Below are 14,223 nucleotides of genomic sequence, written 5' to 3' on the forward strand. Positions count from 1 at the left end.
CGCCCGGTCATTAGCGGTCACTCTGGGAGTCTTGCGGCCACTCGAGGTAATGACCGTTGCTTAGATTGGTGTAAAATTATGCATACACACTCTTTTTACGTTCATTAAGGAACGGTTAAGGGTGTGTTTGAGTTGTTCCATTCATGTTTTGTTTTGTCTGAGGATCAGGACGTGAGGTAAGATTAATAATTTTAATTCACCATAACGAATTGCTATAATTTTATTAGTGTAACGAATTAAGCTGTCTGCCAATAGCCTAATAAACTTTACATTGAAATTATTAAAATCTAACTGCCGTACCCAGAGTCATCTAATGGTTACTTAATCCAGTCCATCTAAGCTATAGTTTAAGTACCTAATCATTAAATGTCTCTGAGTGAGACAGTAACTCTTGTTTGTGTTACTAAGAGAATTTTACAATATTTAAAGAAATCAGTAACACAAAATCAAAGCAAATGTGGTTTGAAGCAGAAATATTACGTAACAAATTCCCTGAACACCACATTTTAGGAGAAATAGACAGGTTCCTTATCCTCCTCAGTCATCATTCAGTTTGTGCGACCAGCCTGAAGTGCCGACGCCAACAGGCTTATTTTCCCCCGCACCGGTAAATCGAAGCGGAAATATAAATTCGTATTGATAACATCTTTGAAAAATACCAGTAAATATAACAGGATCGAATCGTCGCAAAGCATCCGACGAGCCTCGACGCTTGAGTACTTATATTTTTATTTTTTACATTCGAACTACACGCTTCACTTGAGTGGAGAATTGAGGTTTAGTTTGCTTACCTTTTTATTTGTGAAATTACGAAAGATACCTTTTTTAAGTAAAAACAAATAAAAATATTAATAAGACAATTTTCAATAAACGAACCTTAAACTTTGAAACTCCCACAAAAATTAAAACGAAATTAATTTTCCCATAGACACTAACAGAAAACACCGCCACGAAATAAAAAAAAACTAATTAATTTCCAAACGTCCCATTTTAAATTACCGTTCCTAATTTAAATTTTGAAATTCGAGTCCCAAAAAAACAAAACACACCCACACTAACCCAATTAACACATAATAGGGCTCATAAAATATGATTCATCCCAACAAAGATATCTAATACTGGCCGGCAACACGTATTAATAAAATACAAGGCTATTCATTACCCGGCGAGGTACTGCCGCGGCCGAACGTGTAATTAGGGCTATCGACTCGGTCATTTTCGATAATTCATAATGTATGTTAATTATGGAGGTTCCTCGGCCTCGAGCCACGCTTTCCTCAGCCAGCCCTTACCCGCGAACTGTGTTTATATTGTGCACTTACAAATAAATAATGATAGACAACAGTGGGAATTCTAAATAAGCGAACTAAATAACAGCTTTTGTTGTTTGATTTAAGGGAACCGAACGTGTTTTATTGTGTTGAGAGGTGTAGTTACAGATTATAGTGTAGTGTTACATGTAATGATGTTGTTCAATGAAATTGTTTTGTTTGTTTATGATCCAGTTTGCGAGTCTATTGTTTGGGATCTTACTCCGTCTTTAGCATAATGACTAGGCAAATTATTGATGCTAAAATATTAGTCCTCGTTTTTAAATTTTATTATATGATATTATTAGCATTATTTATTAAAGTTTTATTGTATACAATTTATTTAGAATTTTATTTTATTCTACGATATCATATTCTACATTTTATTCTTAAATTATCAATTACATCATTGCCTTTTATTTCAAACCTTTTAAAAAGTAGCAGATCTACCTAAAGTTTTCAATTAAAGAAATAAATATAAATAAACAAAACTTCACATCCAATTAAAAGAATTTCATCAACTACATCAGCTACAACCATCCTTCATTCATAAATAACATTGCAATTACAGATGAACAGTGCCTACACTACCTTCTAACAGAAATACCAAAAAGCGGAGCTCATAAAAACCAGCACAGAACCACACACAAGCACACACATTCAGCACACGCAATTAACATTGCAGCGCGAATATTTTGATTCGAGCGAGCACCGCGCATCAAACTACACACAACACTTTTGTGTGTTTTTACGGCACCAACGAGCGCAATACTGAAAAGCCTCAGGCTCCTAATTAGGCTCAAGTCGGACGTGCCAATTAATTCAAGTTTCACTCGGAAACTTTGCCGCGTCAATTAATTTCATAGTTAATTAGCAAGCGCGGGGCCCGGACAAAACCGGGTGGACGAAAGAAAGGCTAACGACGGTAGCCCGCGGCCTCCTACAATGCACCAATTACATCAGCTTTGTTGCGTCCTACTCTATTCGGATCACAGATTCATTCAAGCTGCGAGCTTTCCGTACATACGCGGATGTGCGAGATTGGTTGATGTATGTGCAGTTTGGAAAAATGTATTTCTGGTTCTTTTTTGGTTATAAAATATCGGTTTAATTGGCTAGAAACTTACCTACATGTTGATTGATACTTCCACTATAAATTATTTTATAATTATGTATAATTAAAGGCGTTAAACTCTTGCACATGAAGATACAGAAAAAATTATAACTCATCGCTTTATAAACTCTCGATTTGTATTCAAGAATATAACTTATTTTTTCGTTGAATGTCCACATGAAGTGACAACAAGTAAGTATCACAAACTTTCTTCAATAAAACAACAATCGCGACGTGCCATGTACCTAATATGCCACGACAAACGCTACAGGAGAAACTCTCCATCTTCATTAGGTATCGATTTTATTTTACAAAGGTAACAGACATCACTGATACAATGTCATTATTTTCTTACCATGACCATTTATCTATTACAAGACACTTCTAGCGAACAAAGTCCTCTCGATATTCTACGGAGCAATAAATAAGAGTATTTTATTTTATTTGCAGGCATTGTCTTACATCAAGCAATAATGGGCCACGAACGAGCCGATGTACCGAGGAGAATTCAACAACATCACGCCGGGACTCGCCGGCATTCGAGCAATAACTCCGTGCAAATAAAATTTTAACCTCTGCTTAATATCTGGCGGAACATTTCGACGAAGTGAACCAGCCAAATTGACAGACAGTAAAATATTTTATTCGCGCAATAATTTCATTTGTAAGAAAAACAAGGCGGGCGGCTGATGGCGCCGCCACCGCCGCGCCGTGGTGCTCCACAAACATCTTCCACGTGAATTAACCTATTAAACACCAAATTCGAGAAATAAACTTCGGTTACGTTCGGTACCGGCTCGTAAAATTGAGCCATATTTTGGGTGCCATTAGAACTGTTAAATTCACTTGTCTATTTGCAGAACTCCTTGCTTTATTAGAGTTGAAGTGTGCACCTGTTCACCATGCGAAATAAAAATGGCGTGTGTTTTGGCTGTTTACGTCTTTAAGAGAGTGTGGTCTGGAGACTCTTGAGAGGCTCGCGTACTTATCACGGTAAATTTCAACGTCTTCAGCTGCAAAACTCCCATGAGTAGTGAAGGCGTCACACATCCTTAGGCCGTATTTGAATCGGAGCGGGAGTTAGAGGCGCGGCAGCCGCTCGGCTGTGTCGACCCGGTTCGCTTTGTTTTCCCGCGCGATGTCATTAGTGGAAAGCCCTCGATATTTTCGCAAGCATCGATTATTTTTAATGGGCCGCCGCCGGCACAGCCACGCCGCACGTACTAGCACCACCAAGTAATTCGATAGTACATCCGTACAGCCGCACACAGCAGGATGTAAGAACCGCTGTGTGTAATTATACCGAGCCGCAAAACCTGCAAACTTTTTATTCATATTTGTTTCGATCCAAAATTATACGACTGCATGTTTGTTTAATTTCATAATGAGTGTTCGTAATTTGCATGCGGCATTGAATTTTAGTTCATTATAGTAACAAAAATATACAAAAATACAGCTTGCACTATAGTTAATAACATGGATTTTCTTTTAATTAGGTTTCAAAGAACAGCAAGATAAATTAAATATAGTAACGGACAATAACATAGCACATCGAGTCCATTCTACCCAAATTATGATAAATATCTATAGATCCGAGTAAAATATTATTTTTATTTTCTTTCCGAAAAACCTCTTACTGAGTCTGGTCTAACCTAATACCACATCTGATATTCAACCTTATTCTTCAATTTTGACTTTCATAGAGTCAACCTACAAATTCTAATCCCGAAAATCGTCAAATTCGTCTGCAAGCGACAACGAGACTGGGCCGTAGATTCAATCATTAAGAAATCATTAATGGCGCTTACAACCGCTTTCTGTCAGCATCGCCCTCTGTTTGTGTACGCCTAAATAAGTCCGTACGGCCCTTGAATACCAATGTCTTGGTCTGTTTTTAAACCAATAGTTGTTTAGCAAGTGATTTATAGAATAAATTGAGTTAAACATCTACCAATAGGGATGGTGACGGGGTATAAAACTTAAATAACTAATGTCATCTAATGTCAATAATATTTTTTCATTACCTATTATTAGATATATATAATAGGTAATAAAAACACTTATTTTATTTATTTTGTCATATAAGATAACAATACTTAGATGAAACGAATCAAAGTTTAGCAATGGGCGCCAATACAATAGTAGAAATTACTCTACGTATAAAACGCACCTAGAAGTGACGGCACACGATATTTCAAATCAATATATCTTCGAAAGCATATGTTTCGGTAAAAAAATTGAAAGTACGTGTTTAATGTTTTAAAATAATCTACAAAACGGACATTAAAATAAAATTTAACCAAGATAATTCTAATTATGCTGATCTTCAAAACTGATACAATCACTCGAACTGATACTACTATTATACTACTACTACTATTTAAAAATAAAGGAAAAGTGTAATTGAAATAAAATGGAGAGAATTACCCATATCTTCCTATAAGTTATTATGTATAACAAATTGTTTGAAATACAGATTTAGTCACGGTCGCCGTGTGGTCGCCATGGTACGCAATTATCGTCAACATCTAACGCACAACTCCAGTGTGGCATAGGAAACATGGGCGACAAACTTCGCCAAAAAAGTGGTCAAAATAATTTATTCGCTTCCAAAAATCAACCAACCTACTCGTAAATTAAAGTTCAATCATATTGTTTTTTTTAAAGCTTTGCCCCACACCAGGATTTTCTCCTGTGTCGTGGGTGCGTTTACAAACATACAAGTTCACATACACATCACACCGAAACAACAATTTGTGGATCACACAAAAAGTTACTCCGTGCGGGAATCGAACCCGCTACACGTTGCACGCCTACTGCCCAGCCACTGCACCAACCGCGCAGTCAAAATAATTGTATCTATAAAATTAGAAAATCAGCGGAAAATGCATTACCGACCTTTAAGAACCATACCACAATAGGCCGTTCAATCAGTCATAATGAATCAATCGCAACAGTAGTTCAAGTTACCGTATCGGACTATTAAACTCTTTAATAGTACTTCATAAAGCTGGGTTTACAGATTCCCACAATAATGGCGTAGAATGGTCTATGGTATAAGGCAGTGTGTACATTATAGGGCACGCATCGTGTAGCCCGGGGCTCAATCATTAAGGGATCATTAAAAGTCTCCCGTCAACCTGTTGGCCGCTCAACCGATGCCCTTTCTCTACTTTTTCTTCATTTCTACGCTTTCAAAGGGTTTAGATATTATAATTTCGCATTATATTTAAACTTTATTCAGTCTCTATGTTGTTATGTTGATGACGATTTTGTTTACATTAGAAATGCGTAGCGTTTTTTTTTTCTTTAAAACGTTAAACTAAGTAACGGTAAAACGGGGTGAATAGAAAATCATGGGGTGAACAGAAAAAAAAATTAGGATTATTAGTTTGTTTTCATATTTTTGGTTTGAATAACACATTTTTTATTTTAATATTGAATTAATAAAAAATATTTAAATGGTGTAAACAGTTTTAAATTACGTGAAAACACAAATAAACTATTGTTCCTATTCACCCCATTTTACGGTAAGTTGTTTTAAGTCTACAGCTATCACTAGTAAAGTAAAATTGTTTACTTGTTTATATAGTACAAAATCATTCTGCTTCCAAAAAAAAATAAAGTCAATTTTAAGTAGGAAAAGAACACAAATCCGTCATCTGCCCTCAAGCTATTTGATACTATAAAATTACTATTTTTTTAAATAACTTATTTAATGTGACTTAAATAAACGAAAATTACCACTAGGTATGTCAGACAGCCAGTAGGTAAACTGATTACATTTTTAACCAGGTGTTTAAGCAATAGCTTTTTTTGAGGGGAGGGGGAAATCATCCAATGAATTTTCTGGATTTTGGGGGGCGAAAGGGAACTGAACTTAACTGACTAAAACCCACCCCGTTTCTACACCTGATATTCTCTCCGAGCCGGAGCCCCGATAACCGACGAGGTAGTTCACAACGTTTAGCAATACCTTATCAGGGAATTTGTAGCTAGCTCTTTCTGCTAGTTTTCCTCAGTATAATAGAAACAAGAGTTGACATACAACCTACTCTTCTATTTTAGTTAAAGCCGCTTTCTCGCGTAATGTTTCCGACCACATTATTCCAAAAATTTATACGGTACTAGTAAATGAAGAAGGGGCCAAAATTTATACATACGTAAGCAAATCCATAACCCAACACAAGTCTTTTGTTTTTGGAAGCTGCTGTAAATAACCATGAACCTTTTTTTTCATTATTTGTAATTTAAAGTTCAATGAAAAATATGACATTAAGGACTTGTTTCACAATGTCTAGATAGCCGCTATGTATCAGACAATTTTGAATTAATTTGTATGCACACTTGTTTGTATTTTGTATGCACTATCTGTCACATAACTTAATCGGGCACTTATATGAAGGTGGCGAAACAGGCGCTAAAATAATAAAATAAAATGTTTTAAAACTGTAAGACCTGTTGTTATTGAAAGCTCTAAGCATAGCTAGTAAGATATTCATAGTCTGTAAAAGTAAAATTATGTCTTTGCATCAAATTTTACAGCCAATACATTAACATAAGAACAGAATCCATTGACAACAGCAAATTATTTAATGAGAAATTAATCATAATCATACGTAATTTATTGCGTCGTAGGAAACACTTATTATTTTGTAGTTTGCAAATGAGATATGATATAAATATAAAATGAAGTGCATAAAACATTCATAAAGTTTTATGACACCGATTTATCACTTCAGCGGATAGTTAGAACGGTGTCGGGATGAAAAGAGTGATAACAAAGTCGGGTGGTGGCGCGGCGCGGTGCGGTGCGGCGCGGGCGCGGCGCGACAAGCAAATGAGGCACGACGCTCACTGCTAACTAAACCAATCGGCCGTACTCGTCGTGCAGACGGGCGATCCCACCGTCGCGTTTTTTGATAACCTATACCTGAGCAATTATTCGAAAAAAAATTTGAAGTTATTTTAAATATTCATCTTCAATTATGAAGTATGGTCTTGATAAAACACCTATAAAGTCTAAAAATAACTAAGGCCTAGTATTGTTACCGGTTAAGTTCGGGTTGTTTTGACCCACTGGGGTAACTTCGATCCAAATCCTATAACCAACAGGAATCTAAAAAAACACCCCCTAGGGTCAAACAAACCCGATTTTACTAGTTTAAACTTTTACCTAAGTTGTATATTTTTTTCGCATATATAATAAAACTCTTTACTAAACTAAAACATGTATCAAACACTAATCTTAATAAATATCAAATCCAACTTTTTATAATTAAAAATACTTTCTAGACGGGCGTTTTCCACCCGCTCCTTATTAAAGACGATCATTTAGCATCATTTGCAGGTTGCTTTTTAAACCCCATCTGTTTTAATGCGACCGCTGAAGCCGTTCGCGTTCACCTCGTTATTTGGATACTATACGACACCCTGATACCTGGTATCCTTCCTCTAGTTATGAAATCTCTCTGAAGTATTGATATCCTTGCCTTTCTGTACCGACCATTACAATTATAGTTTCTTTTCTCTCTCACCTTTACCTTTCCATTTAATTGAATCGTTTAAAGAGACGCCATGTTTGTTTTTTGAAATTCAAATTCAATTTTCGAATGCATGTCTCATTTCTTTTTTTAGCGAGTGACGTTAGTGGCCAGTTTTATGCGTTACACCATGAAGTTTTGAATATAATATAATAATAATAAACTGTTTGGTATAAAATAAAATTCAACAAGTCTGATTAACATACGGCGAGCTATAATCTGGTGACTGAAATATCATTTATGAAGCCATCAGCGCTAGCGATCCAGCGCTAACTGCATGTAAACACATAAATATTTATCTCATAACGTCCCGACCTCGTTACACGCCACAGAGTTGTGAAATTGTGACAGAGTGCTCACCTGTTTTTGTAGGAAATGGCGGATAAATGCAATTTTATTCGTAGTTGCAGATTGATTGATTACCCATCAACGAATGATTTATGTAATGTGCTCAATATGCTCTACGTAGTATAGTTTTCTCCAAAATTACCATTAACTAGACTGCTTTTGACAGATATTCGGTGACATTTTTATTTCTGTTACGCCTATTAAACGCCAAAGGTGTAGGCAGAAGAACACATACGTAGGAAATGATGCTGAAAAAAATTCAAGAATGAAAAAGAATCTCGTTCCTTCTCCAATTAAAAAGCTAATTTAAACTGGCTATTAATTACAATAAAAAGAGCTTTGTCGTTACAAAACTACATACGTATTATAAAATAACATATTTCGAGACCAAAAACTAGACATTAACCCTCCATTACCTCCAATACTCCGTGTAAAAACACGAACATTCGTCACTGCTTAATTTTAAGCTCTAGTTCAGTGAAGTTATTGCCACGTTTATATGTCGCACAGATTTCACTTCCTACACTAAATTGGTAAATATATTAGACAAGTTTAATTGAGAAACGGATATATCTATCAACGCCATTTTCTAACTAATTATGATGAATACTTCGGAAAAGGTTTTAATTGGTTTCTATGTGCGTTTAGATTTAGGAGTGTTTAGATAGATATATTTATATTAACGACTGGTGTCGTTTTGTGTGTTTTGTGCTACTATGAATTGATACTGAGAGATGTTGTTGGTCGAGTAGTGGGAAGGCTAGCGAGCGAATTGTTTGAGAATTGAAGCCCAGGTCACCACAGTTGGGAAACTTTAGGGCAGATACCTGATCTGGAGCTGCGGACTGCTTAGTGGGTTACCGGAGCTCCGGCCTGAAAAGTAGAATTAGGAACGGGTGGTTTTCTGTCAGTAAGAGTCTGACAATTCCTCTCGCCTCACCCAAGGCCGGAGAAGTCATCGAATCATTTGCTCAAAAAACAGGATCAGTAAAATTAATGGGGTTTTATAGTTTTTCGAATTTTTTTGTCATAGCTCAGAATCTGAATTATCCACACGTAAAAAAAAATTGAGAATTAAATACATATCCGCATAGAAAAATTAAAATGTTAATCATCACCTAAAGTAGAAATTAGTTATGTTGTAGGTAACCCACAATGAAAATTTTATTTTATGAATTAAATTTTATAATTTATGAATAGCATACTTAACTATGCTACGGTATGTTACTTATAAATTATAAAATAAATCCAATTCCAACCGTAGTAACACCATATTTCAACGACTTAATGAGACAACCCGACATTGGTCCTATTTTCCAAAAACATCAACAAATCGTTTATCGAATATTCGAATATTAAATTAATTATGCACCACGCGTTTAGGCCCGACTATCCCATTCACTAATCTCGGTTTAACGGAATGCAAACGCACGGTTTAAGCGCAGAATATGGCGCTGGCGTCGCGTCGCCCTAATCCGTAACGGGCCCGCTCGTTATCGCGTCGGCGGTCACATCATTATAGAACGATATCGGTAACCGCCCGTTATCTTAATTTATTTGTAATACATGCATTTTTATTCGGTTCTACCAGTCGATGTGTGTTTGAAATTTTCTATTCTATGCATTGTAGGAAAGTTTGTCAATGCAAAGCTTTAACTGAATGCGGTTGTAAAAAATCAAGTGTTGTAATTTTGTTTCTGAACATATAGGATTTATTCTCTAAATTAAAGTTGAAAGGAGTTTAAAATTAATAAAGAAAAAATATGTTTTAGTTAGTCAAAACATCTCTGTTAAGATGAGTGATGTATTTTTACGGGAAAAGTAAAAGAAACTTATGCTTAATTATACTTTATACTTCAGTATTGAAAATTATTTATCAGGAATAATTAAGAAGTGTTAATTAATTTTAATATTCCTTCCCATGATGATGCAGTTAATTACTACCTACAGATTTAATAACGTAAAATAAATTACTTGTTTCTCGAGTAAAATCTTAACTGACAGTTACGTGAAGTTTACTTTTATTAAAGTTAAACGCAGATAAGTATTTAAAAGTTCCTTTAAAATTATAACTACACTTAATAAATAAGAAAACCAGTTTACTGCTTGTTACGTACCTAATTATACCTATGACATAATATTAGTAATAGTTATAAAAAAGATCATTAAAACAACATATTTTTCACCTATATTTTAATACTTCTGAATTATAATATAGGATTATAGGACATACGATAATTTATAGATAATATCTTAATCAATATATTTCATTTAAAAAAGTTCCCAACTACAGATTAGCTACGTTTATCTAAACGAGCTAAGTTAATCAGCAGTGGTGAAACCAGGCCTTCTTCAGTCTTTATTGCATTAAACATAGATCTGTTTTTAAATTGGACATCAAATAGGTTTCCTTTATTAAGCCTAGTTTATTAAAAAATAAAAGTTTATTGGTTTTAAAAATTCATGGTAGAAACATGTTGTGATTGGAGCCTCCTGTTAAGCAAAGAAAAGCCTGTATTAAGAGACCCCGCTATTCCATTTCATTATGTTTTAATGTGTACAGATTAATGTTCTATGGTAGACTTGTTTCAAAATCTTATTTAATCTAATTTAAATATCATTATATTCAGCAATCGATCATCATTTTGTGAGTATCTCGTTTTGCGATACCGCAGCGGCACCGCTTATCTTATTCATTTGAATACATACATTTTTATTGCACATTTCTGCAAATTTAGAATAGTGAGTGAACTTAGTTTTAGCATAATGTTATTCTTATTATTGTTGGGGTTAGATATATTTGGTATGGTTTTTAATGTAGGTATGGGATGAGGAAAGGCTATTTTTGTATATTATTATTTTAAATTGTTTTAGTTTTTGCTAAGTACAATATGGGCTAATTTTCTTACGCCATATAAATGTTATTTGAGAAATAACTTTGAATATTTGATAATTCATCCAAATTAAAAACTATTACATGACAATTCTATTCTCCAAAAAATATTGAAATGTCGTTGGTACTCATAGGTACTACATATTTTTTTTTAGATTTGCAACACTTCGTAATTTTTAATTATTGTTTACGTCTGTAATTTTACTTGTTTTTTTTAATAGTGATAAATATTTTGGGACCTGTCTAATTCCAAATAAAAAATGTAATCTGACGTGTATTTATAATTCGAATACAAATAAAATGAAAAGTACGTAAGTAGTAAAAGTCGTGCGCAATGATCGCTAGACCTTCATCGAAGTATCAATGCAAGTTTTAGCAATAAAGGAGAATGCTCAAAAAAACCCAGGCCCGGCGCAAACTATACGTATCTCAGTTTATTAGTATAAATGAGTAATGAAATGCTATATAGGTACCATCATCGAAAACGATGGCTAAATGTTGGAAATTGATATGTATATTTTAGCATAGATTAATTTTTATAATTGTTTTGATTTATGAAACTAGTCATATCTTTTTATTTTATTGAGTTAATACGCTTCGTATACGCCGTGAACATCAATTACAGATCACCCCCTCATCAATACAGCGTGATATAAGACGTTTTATATAGTAGAGGTAGTGGCAGAACTGCAATTGGCGAATATTATTGTTCATGCATACATGGGAAAAGGACGCTCGGTTGTTGTGCCCATGTGATGTCCATCATATACTACCTTGGGTGGGCAAGGCACCAAGATGGTTTTGCAAATCCCGCACTTTCACTACAAAACGTAATATAAGATGTAGAACTAAAATGATTGAACTTTGAATAATCTGATACATGATGTTTTGATAATGTATACATTTGTTTTAATACTTTCTACTCGTAATATCCTTTAAATATCATCATCATACCAGCCGAAATACGTCCACTGCTGATCGATTTAAATATAGTCCCTGACAAAAAACAAATAGCAATTTCCTACATTTAGCCATCGTTTTCGACGATGGTACCTATACGGGATTTTATTACACATTTATACTGATAAACTGAGATACAAATCGTTTGCGCCGGGCCTGGGTTTTTTTCCCATACTTCGTGAGCATTCTCCTTTGACAAGAGGCGTATCAGAACCTCTTATTCAAAGTAACCACTAAAAGACCAAACAGGAGCAAAACAAACAACACATAAAAAAACACTTTCTTTTCTTTTCCAGAAAAGAAAAAAAGATATAAAGGAACCGCAAGGACGACAAAGCACCCCAATTGAAATGGAAAAACGATCCATGGCAATTGGTATAAAAAGATCGTCGCTCCAATAAAACGGAATCGACATTGTCAGCGATGATTTGAGCGGGGCCCCGGATTGAGGTAGCGGGATCGCGGGACGGACGCCGGGAACACGGTTTGGGCGGGCGGACATTTTTATGCGATCCCGGGAAAAAGTCGCGACTCTAAACGACTGAGTCAGTGACGACTGATTCGCTCTCGTTTCTATTGGTTGCGAGATTATTTTCGTGACGTGTGTTTTTTTCTTATTTTATTAGGGTTGGTGAAAGTTTAAGGAGTTATTTTTCTTTATTTTTAAATGGTGTGGTTCTTTAGTAACTTTCATTTTTGGAGCAAAAAAGTTTTAGTGTGACTTTCTTTATTCATCGATAGTCGAAAAAATATTAAAATTTTCTCTGGATCGTGTACAGGAAAATTCAGTTAAAGTGTTTTAGTTAATATTTTTTTATATGCAGTACGATAATTATACCAAATTATTTTTAATTATAAAGATCTGCTAACTTAATTTAAAAAATCAAAATTATTCCTTGGAACAATTCAAATTCGAACCAAAAAGTACTAAGAAAATGACAAAATATTCTATAAGCTTTTTTAATTAAATATTTTGAATAAGAATACAAATATAGAAATCTTAAAATACAACTGAATAACTGAAAATATATTTTAAAACAAGTACTTAATAACCCGTACAAAATGTTATCTAGTAACCTACTTCGAAGAAATTGACTGAATTTTCATAATTTCGTTTCATAAGAAAGTTTGAAAAGTTTAGAAAGTTCTAGAAATCGTTGATTTCCTCACCTTTATAGAACTTGGTCTAGATTATTTGAACTTCTAAGGACACAGACTTAAAACTTTTCCAATAACTAGGTTTATAAATAGTTAGCTCGCTACATGTTTCATAAAAAATAATAAAAAAAATTCTAAACTTTCCCTGAAACTTTCAGAGGAAGACCTAAACTAAATTAATTTTCCTTCACTAACTCATAATTTTCTCCAATTATTACTGCAGGTTAAGAAGTGAAAATTTAATAATTATTTTTTGAATATGAAATGGGAAAATAATTTGTACAGCAATTTTTTCAATACCTAACTGAAAACTTTCAGAAATTTTATTTATCTCGTACAAAGCTTATACTCGCCAGACATTTTGCTCCTAACGTTAAAAAATATTTCCCTGTAAATCTTAACACATTTTCATAACTTACTTAATTTTAGTTTTGATAGTGAACTTACTTGGCGTGCGTGTGGGGTCGTGCAGCGACTGTCAAAAACACGTGGCAAGTCCCGCGGGGACTCGCGCCCACCTGCACTCAAGTAGCACACCGCAGTCAGGGGCTCTAAGCACGCCCTCAGCTGATACCGGCGAGGAAAGAGTTAGTTTACAAGTTAACGGAGCATCTGATCTCGTAAGCGATGTTCTAAAGTTATCCGCCGCCGTCCGCGCAGAGGTGAGCGTCAGACGTCGCGTCGACAGACCGACTGAGCGGCAAGCCGAGCGCGCGCGGCGACAACCGGCGCGCCGCTGGGCGGGTACCGCAACACGCCCCGCCTCGGCGACCGCCCACTCAGCGCCACGCCCACCTGAATTAATAAAGGCGGCAAACACCGCCGGACACGCGGACAATGCCGCATTGTCCTGCGTCCAAAATAGTTTCAATTAGAATCGAGGACAAGGCACAAAAG

The 14,223-nt window shown here is 35.1% G+C and overlaps 1 protein-coding gene across 1 annotated transcript in view; it reads right to left on the reverse strand.

Annotated features, from left to right (window-relative positions):
- The window catches only part of LOC118273190 (LIM domain transcription factor LMO4), a 147,212-nt gene extending 133,206 nt beyond the window's left edge, over positions 1 to 14,006 (reverse strand). Inside the window, exon 1 of the mRNA XM_050698006.1 lies at positions 13,774 to 14,006. The gene's annotated coding sequence lies outside the window, so the exon portion shown is untranslated. The remainder of the gene's footprint in view (positions 1 to 13,773) is intronic.
- Between the last annotated feature and the right edge of the window lie 217 nt (positions 14,007 to 14,223).

The sequence above is a fragment of the Spodoptera frugiperda genome, chromosome 1 (genome assembly GCF_023101765.2).
Source record: "Spodoptera frugiperda isolate SF20-4 chromosome 1, AGI-APGP_CSIRO_Sfru_2.0, whole genome shotgun sequence".
Lineage (NCBI taxonomy): Eukaryota > Metazoa > Arthropoda > Insecta > Lepidoptera > Noctuidae > Spodoptera > Spodoptera frugiperda.